A 9,304-nucleotide genomic window follows, 5' to 3' on the forward strand; every position below is an offset into this window, starting at 1 on the left:
AAGACAAAAGATGATGCTTTCCTGTGATTGGCTTATCTCTGAGGCCTACAGCTCTGACCCTGCTATCCCCCCTTTACTCTAACATTTTTGTTTGAGAATGATTGCACTGCCTTTTAATCCTGAATGTGCTTTTCAATTTGCTGCATACCAAACCTGATGAAAATAAAAATTTGGGAAAATATCTATATGCCATAGCAATCATGTGATCTGTGGTCTACATTGTTTTGACCACTTTGCTTAATAATTGTATGTTTTTAAAGTTTGTTTTAAATAATTATTTTAGGTATAGGAGTACACTGTTACTGTCTTCAGACACACCAGAAGAGAGCATCAGATCCCATTACAGATGGTTGTGAGCCACCCTGTGGTTGCTGGGAATTGAACTCAGGACCTCTGGAAGAACAGTTTTAACCACTGAGCCATCTCTCCAGCCCAATAATTGGATATTTTAAAATAATAACAATTATATACTTTAATGAGATTTATTTTCCTGCATTTATTTGACTATCATGATTGGAATACTGATTGCATTAACACCTAGGCTAGCCTGCCATTTTGTGCTGTTACTAGTGTTATTAGGAAACTTTCTCATATGTTGTTTCTGCTATTACTAGGACACTCCCTCATGCCCAAGTTGATGATGCATTTTATGTTCTGTGCCCTTTGACACTAATCACAACGGGAGTCAGAACTGCTTTGTATAGTTAGCATGCTTGAACCCGAACCAACCACCCAGCAGCACTTCCTGTACCTGTGTATAAGCTTTTATGGTATTTGCCTTTATAAGCTGCCCCTGGGATGAACCCCAACATAAGAGAGACGCTGGCATCTATTTAGAACAAGACTTCCATTTTAAGTAGGTGTTTAAGTTCTCAAGACCTCCCTGGGAATTGACATCCTATTTGGCAGAAAGGCAATGAAGGTGGGTAATAAGACACTGATGTTAGAAAAGGCAAGTCCCATCCTGGTAGACACATTAAGACAAGAATGTTAGACAAATCCCCTGCCACAATCGAATACCCCAACAAACGTGAGCAGGATAAGTTTACAACAAAGACATGTTCCTAAGGAGTCCCCATCCCTAAATCCTGATTGGTGGGTTTACAACAAAGACATGTTCCTAAAGGATTCCCCATCCCTAAATCCTGATTGGTGGGATAACTTGGCACAGATGTTTGTAGATCTCAGGCTTAAAAGCCCTGTAAGATCTTAACTCAAAGTCCCAGGTCGGCCTCTGAGTCAGAACCGAATCCCTGATCCATCAGTCCTGGGGTGCATGCTCAACAAACTATCCCCGTCTGAATGAGATCAGTGTTTGTGTGGGTTTGTGAGGTGACTCCTGTACCCCAACAGTTATTTGTTTTCTCCTTTTCCTGTTATGGCCCAGATTTGCAAGTCACTGTGAAGCCGTTAATAATTCCTTTTTTAAAAAATAATTATTTGTTCAGTTTATGTATATGAGTACACTGTAGCTGTCTTCAGACACACCAGAAGAGGGCATAGGATCCCATTACAGATGGTTGTGAGCTGGGCAGTGGTGGTGCATGCCTTTAATCCCAGCACTTGGGAGGCAGAGGCAGATGGATTTCTGAGTTTGAGGCCAGCCTGGTCTACAGAGTGAGTTCCAGGACAGCCAGGGCTACACAAAGAAACCCTGTCTCAAAAAAAAACAAAAACAAAACACAAAACAAAACAAACAACAAAAACCAGATGGTTGTGAGCCACCATGTGGTTGCTGGGAATTGAACTCAGGACTTCTGGTAGAGCAGTCAGTGCTCTTAACCTCTGAGCCATCTCTCTAGCCCCTGTTAATAACTCTCATCTATGGTCCTCCCTGGCACTGTGTATGCCTCAAAGACCATGGGACAGAAGGTAATGAGCATAGTAAAAATGCCTTTATAAACATGTAAAAACAGCTTAGTCAAGAACCCCACTACACCCAAGGCTGCGCCTGAGAACCAGAACCCAGTGACATCTCTCACTAAAGATAACCAGACACAGGCCTAGAACCCCATAACCCCCACTGCACGGTATAGAAGCAGAGACCAAAACAATGGTCTATTCTGTACATCTGGAGAGACACCATCTTGATCTGCCCTGTGGCCGGAGAGTCTCCCCCAGGATCCTGACTCTCGATTCAGAGACTTCCGTTAGAGACTGGACCTGACCTTCAGTAAGATATATCACACAGGTCAGCAGTCTTGGGGAGACAGGCTTAGGACCTTAGTTAGGAACTTAAGAGTGTGAACACTGTGTGCTGACTCTCAGCACAATAAAATATAACTTTGGTTATGCCAAGCATGTGTCTCTACCTTCTCACTTGCGACAACCTGGATGTCACGGAACTTGCTATATAAACGGAGTTGACCTCAAACTCTCAGAGAGCCACCTGCTTCTGCCTCCCCAGTGATGGGATTAAAGGCATGTGCCACCATGCCCAGCCCTCCCCTGACGCTTAATGAACTGCTAAGCAAATGCTGTGAGCCATGAACGGGTGACTTTGACAGCACAAAGGATCCTACACCACGTAGGGACAAACATCTGTAGTCCCAGCTCCCAGGAGGCAGAGGCAAGAGGTCAGCTTCAGCTACTGCTCACAGTAAGTACTGGGCCAGCCTACTCAAGATACACACAAAAATTTTCCTTTTTTGCATATTTTCTCCCCCAAATGAAAACATTTAAAAAAAAAAAAAAAGATTAACTCTCAGGGCTTGTGCGACGGCTCAAGATCACTGGCTGCTTGCTCTTCCCGAGGGCTCACAATGGTCTCTAACTACAGTTCCAAAGATCTAACACCTTCTGGCCTATGCAGACAGCAGGTGCACAGGTGAAGGTACAGACATGGAAGCAGGCAAAGCACCCATACACATAAAAATAATGTATTTTTGTAAGGCTATCATCGAATGAGCTGAATACTGCAAATACTCTTTGTTAAGAAGCTTCCTCCTCCACCCTCTCTGAGAATGCCGGCGGTTCTCCGCTAGCATGGGATTTTGCTTCCAGATAGCTACCAGATGCTGTACCCAGCTCCTGTAGTCTGATGACAAGAACGTGCAGGTGACACCTGTTGGAAAGCCAGCAGGTGCCCCTGAGCAGAATAAAGCACAAAGTAGAACACACAGCAAACAAACACCCGGTATAGAAAAACAAGGCCTAAGGCCTGGTTGGGGAAGAGGGAGCTGAGAACAGCTGCTTTTGTCATTAATGCCCCAGGAGGGAAAAGGCCCAAAGGCCAGGTTACACTGACAACTTCCCAGGGAGGGAAAGGTCCTGACCTCTGAGGGGAGCTGAGGATGAGGCAAATGACCCAAGCATTCACAGGCTAGAAAAATAACCAAGCTGGAAATGACATCCATCCGGAAAGACAGCAAGCCACACAGTGATGGTCAGACATCAGTCCCTCTTGCCATAGCTAGACATTTCTCACCAGCAGAATAACATGCTTACTTTATTATCTGTCTGTCTGTCTGTCTATGGTTTTCTGAGAGGGTCTTATGTAGTCCAGGCCTTGAACTCACTATGTGTGACTTATACACCATTTCAACAATTTCTCAGACGTGGCCTCTCTTTGCAGCCCTAGCTGCATCAAAGACCCTCTGGTCTCCACTTCCTGACCTCCCCAGTGCTGGGGTTGGGAGCCTGTACCACTGCAGGCAGTTTACACAGTAAGGAGGATCAAGCCCAGGGCATGTTATACAAACGCTTCACCTCCTGAGCCACACCACCCACCCCCAGAAACATTGTGTCGTTACTGTTTTGTGTTTTGAAACTGCAGCCTGTCACGCTGACATTTTAAATAGGAAGAGCATAACTTTGTGACTTAGGGTTTGCCCAGCAAGTTCAGTTCCCAAACCCAAAATGCAAAATGCTTAATCAGTTCAAATAAAAAGAAGTGTGCAGTGGTGGCGCATGCCTTTAATCCCAGCACTTGGGAGGCAGAGGCAGGCAGATTTCTGAGTTCGAGGCCAGCCTGGTCTACAGAGTGAGTTCCAGGACAGCCAGGGCTACATAGAGAAACCCTGTCTTGAAAAACCAAAAAAAAAAAAAAAAAAAAAAGAGAGAGAGAGAGAAAGAGAGAAGACAGGAATTAAACCAATCTCTTTCCTTTTTTTTCACTTTCTATTTTGAGACAAGGTCTTACATAGCCTAGACTGGCTTCCATCTCCCTATATGTCTGAGTGTGGCCTTGAACTCCCGATCCTTCTGCTTCTGCCTTTTGAGAGCTAAAATTAGTTTACTTTGTTGTTTATTTTTGAGCAGGGTCTTACAATTCACTGTACAGCTCAGGGTGGTCTTGACGCTTAGCAATCCTGCCTTGGTCTCCCCAGTGAGAGTATAAACAGGCACCCTGACACCCAGCTCAGCTTCATTGATTTGAAAGTCCTTTGAGTATCTAACTCAGGCCCTCCCACATGGCAGGCAAGCATCATGAAGCTACAATCCCCCAGCTCAACTGAAAGGCTGTGTTCAGAGCTCCTGGGACATGGTCATTCCCTCAAACCAGCCTTCCTTCAGCTGTGGGAACAGGCTGACTTGGCCTTCTTCTGAAGCACTTGAGTTAAAAGACCAGAACCCAGAAGTCCTCCACTCCCAGCTAATCAGGAGGCTGATGCAGAAGGATTACAAACTCAAGACCTGCCTAGACAACTGGGTAAGAGTCTGAACCGAACACTGAGATGGCTCAGTGGGTAAAAGTGACCTACAGGACGGGAAGAAAGGACAGATTCCTGCCAGTTATCCTCTGACCTACACACACTCACTAGAGTATATACACACCACCCACACCCACAATCCTTTAGAGCTGGGGGAATTTATTTCAAAGTGTGTGTGGTGTATACACACATGCAGGTATGTGTGCGTGTGTGCGTGTGTGTGTGTGTGTGTGTGTGTGTGTGTATGAGTGTCAAGGCCAGAAGTCAACGTTGGATGACTTCCTCAATCACTTTTTGTTTTGTTTTGTTTTGTTTGTTTGGGGAGATGGCTCGGTGATTTAGAGCACTTGTTGCTCTCAAAGAGACTAGAGTTGGATTCCCAGCATAGCTTACAACCATTCTCAGTTCCAGGGGACCTGTTGCTGTCATTTGATGTCACACCAAATGCACATGGTACGCATACACGCATTTGCGGGAAGGAACCCACACACACAAATTAACAGAAAAACAAACAAGAATAGCCATTCAGGAAAGACACCTTCACTCAGTGTGAGAAGGTGCTGGGGTTGAGGCGGTTGTCAAGCAAGCCTGTGAGAGCAGATTCCTGGAACTTCAGCGCTGGGTGTGGAGAGAGAATCCTGGGGTTCATTGGTAAGCCAGACTAGCTGCTGGTAAGCTCTAGGTTCAGTGAGAGGTCACAGAGAGAGGAGAGAGAGAGAGAGAGAGAGAGAGAGAGAGAGAGAGAGAGAGAGAGAGAGAGAGAGAGAGAGAAGAGTGCAAAGCTTCCAAGCCCTGCTTTGGGAGAGAGCAGATCTGGACCAGTGCCACCCCACTGTTTGCCAGCCTTTCCTACCTGTCACCTTTTGTTTGGAGCTGCCCAAACAAAAGGCCATGCCCCTGCCCCCCACCTCATACACGCTCAGCTGGTAGCTCAGCTGGGAAAGCAAACCAGCTGTCTCCCAACAGCTTCTAGCATTCTCCCCTTTTCATGAGTTAAAGCTATTTGCTACTAAAAACCCGCCCCCAGCAAAGCACTTGAGGTCTCTGGCTCTGAAGGAGCAGCCACCTACCATCCTCTGGCTGAAGTTTCAGTGCCCCATTCTCAGGAAAATACTCTGCTGTCCCCACCTTAGCTTCCCTCTAGTGAGAAAATGATCTCCAAGCAAAGAGGGAAACAGCACAAGCCTCGATGTTAACATAGGCCCTGCGTCCCCGTTCCCCCACTCCCACCCTCACCCCCACCCAGCTCAGCTGTGCCGGGGGACCCAAGTCCCTTCTTACTACAGGCTCACGGTGCTCTGTCTTCCTGTTTGTCTTGATTGCTCATTTAATTATTACTGTGTTGGGGTGGACACCAGTGCCACAGGGCATGTGCGGGGGGGGGGGTGGTCAGAGGCACGCTCCAGAATCTGTTCTCTCCCTCCTCCTTTACATAGGTTTCAGGGATCAAATTCAAGTCCCCAGGCTGGCCCAGCAAATGCCATGCCCTGCTAAACAATCTCGGTGGCACTTGGTTTTCCAGACACAGTCCTACACAGCCCCAGGCTGGCTATGAACTCTCACTAGATAGCTGAGGATAACTCCCACCATGCCAGTTTTTCCCTCGGGGCTTGAGAGACCCTGCAAGCTCCAATAGCCTTAAAAGGTCCTGGGGAGCACAGCGGTGTGGATGAAGATAGCCTTTCATACTTCCTGTGCAAACAAGCCTTTCATGCAAGAATGTATGAGCCTTCCAAAAGACCCAAGACAACAGCAAACACCAAACTGGCCTCTGCATTCCTTTTTAGTGTTTTGGGTTTGTTTTTTGTTTTTTGTTTTTCCTTAAACTCTGAGAGTCAAGACCTGTGCCTGTCCCTAGCAGCTCTTCCTTTGGGTCCCCAGGAGCCTGGTTTGGCTTCTGGAAGCCTGTTGCTGCCAGATTTGGGAGAACAGACTGAAACTTCATCTCCTTTGATGGAAAGCACCATCTCCTACTGTCACCGCCTTCTTAGACTCTAAGGCAGCCCAGGGACTGACGACTGCGGACTCTTTTTGTTCCTGTGACTCTGACATCACCAAGCTAGATGGTAACTAGCGATCCTAATCAAAACAAAAGCATCCCTAACCACCCCATGGGCATCCATCCCTACCTCAGATAGCTCTTCCCCAGGCTGACATGGGTGGCTGAGTTGGCAGGGTGACTGACTGGTATGCATGAAGCCCTGGGTTCAACCTCCATAAACAAGACACAGGAGGTAGATGAAGGAAGATCTGTTCAGGGCAACCTTGGCTACACAGCCAATCTGAGGCCAGCTTGGGCTGCATTAGGCCCTACCTCAAATGATAGATAGATAGATAGATAGATAGATAGATAGATAGATAGATAGATAGATAAATTTATGTCTCAGTGATTAAGAGCGCCAGCTACCCTTTCAGAAGATCCAGGTTTTAGTCCTCATACCCACATGGTGACCAGCTGTAACTCCAGTTCCGGGGCATCTGACCCCTCTTCTGGCCTTTGTGTACTGGTATCTGCATGCACAAGACGCATATGCATACACTCAGGCTCACACACACATAAAATAATAAAGCCTTTAAAAAAAAAAAACACTAAACAAAGATCCCCATTCCAGAGGGATCCTGCCGAAGCACAGAAGGAAGGCGGCACACAGAGACAGAAGAATGTGATCAGATAGGTTGATCTTCTTCAGTTACCTCTCAGGCACCCATCCTTTATCAACCATAGGCACAGAAACGGGCAAGTTCTCCTGAGTCTTTGGATCATTTCCAAAGGGTCCCACGTTCACATAAAGCGAGCCAGTGGGACAGCTTGGTGGATACTGATGCCTGGTACCAAGCTTGGCTGACCTGACTTCAATCCCCAGGACCCAGCCAGAGAAAGGAGAGACCTGACCCCCTCTAAGCTGTCCCCTGGACTCTTATACACATGTCAGAGGGCGTGTGCCCCTCCCCCACCACATAGACATATACTTTAAAAAAAAAAAAGAAACCTTTAAACTATGTTTAAAATGTTTAAAGAAACCTGTTACACTTTTCTCTTGTTACTAAAACCCGAATTCCATCCCGGAGCTCTACATGGTGGAAGGAGAGAACTAGCTCCCAAGAGCTGTCAGCTAACCTCTGAATATGTACCAAGGCACACACACCCAAATATAAATAAACATAGAGAATTTTCGGCGAGTCTTTTTGTAGCCATGGGCGCTGCTCAGGTGCACCATGAAAGGGCTAATAGCTGCTTGTCTTTCTCTGCCTACAACCAGCATACAGCTCGGCTACCTGGGCCCCAACCGTGGTACTATGGGTACTTTATAGTCTGCCTCAGACTATAAAGCCTCTCTTATTTCACTCCCGGGGTCCAGACCCTCCCATCCCCCAACCCCCAACACTGCATCCAATTCCCTCTCTGCAGTACACAGTACGCTCACCCTTTGGAAGGAGGCAGGGGACAGGAGAATGTAACCACTAATTCAAACCAGAGAAGCCCAGGACACAACTGAAAGACTTTTTTTTTTTCCAGCCTGTCTGCAGAAGGTTCTGACTTTCTGCACTTGGCTTCCTGTTTCAGAACCAGAAAATCATTCTTTTGACATTCCTGCACGGAAAAGGAGATGAGACACTGTCTATGTAGTTTTGCAACCTTCTCTCTTCTTAAGCAAAGAAATGAGGGGATGGGCTGGGGGGAGGGTGGCATGAAGGTTAGAAGCCTTCCCAGGTTCAGGCCAGAGGAGGTCACCATTCCTGGACGAGAGCACACACAGCATCAGGTGTCTCCAGTTGCCCTGTTCCCTTACCCCAGGGAGTAAAATGAATGGTTTATTTGCTGCTGCTTCTCTGAGGATGGAAGGAGAAGGAGGAGAAGGAGGAGAAGGAAGAGGGGGGGGAGGGAGGAGGAGAAGGACTAGTGACTAAGACAGAGACGTTCCTAGGTAGGAATCACAACTCAGGGCTTGAAACAACTGGCTACTTGTGGGCACCATACCATCAAATGGCCCCACAGCCCCCTCCCTCGCCCCCCAGACAGAACGAGAGCAGAACCGGCTGCTACTGGGAGCTGACAAAGTTGCCTGGGTCAGTGACCACCCACCAGTGCAGCAGTTCAGTTTCTCAACAGAGAAACAAATAGGTCAGTCCGAAAAGACTGGGGAGGAGGACCTTTCTCTATTTGGGATGTGTCCACAGCGCCATCTTTTTCCCACCAGCTAAGGATGATTCCCCCAAACTTCTGAAAGCTGAGCGACCTAAGACCACACCACCCTCCAAGACAAGCAGGACGCGAACACCAGATACAAGAAAGGAAAGAAAAAGAAAGGAAAAATGAAGGGAAAGGAAAAGGAAAGGGAAAGGGAAAAGAAAAAGGAAGGAAAGGAAAAAAGGGGAAGGGAAAGGGAGAAAGGAAAATTAAGGAAAGGGGAAGGGAAAGGAAAGAAGAAAAAGAAAGGAAAACGGAAGAAAAAGGAAAAGGAAGGAAAGGAGAAAGGAAAGAAGAAAGGAAAGGAAAGACGGAAGGAAAAAGAAAAGGAAGGAAAGGAAAGAAGAAAGGAAAGAGGGAAGGAAAAAGAAAAGGAAGGAAAGGAAAGAAGAAAGGAAAGAGGGAAGGAAAAAGAAAAGGAAGGAAAGGAAAGAAGAAAGGAAAGAGGGAAGGAAAAAGAAAA

The 9,304-nt window shown here is 46.8% G+C and overlaps 1 protein-coding gene across 2 annotated transcripts in view; it reads right to left on the reverse strand.

Annotated features, from left to right (window-relative positions):
• The window catches only part of Stox1 (storkhead box 1), a 64,377-nt gene that overhangs the window by 54,462 nt on the left and 611 nt on the right, over positions 1 to 9,304 (reverse strand). The window lies entirely within an intron of this gene.

The sequence above is a fragment of the Grammomys surdaster genome, unplaced genomic scaffold (assembly GCF_004785775.1).
Source record: "Grammomys surdaster isolate TR1022 unplaced genomic scaffold, NIH_TR_1.0 273, whole genome shotgun sequence".
Taxonomy (NCBI): Eukaryota; Metazoa; Chordata; class Mammalia; order Rodentia; family Muridae; genus Grammomys; species Grammomys surdaster.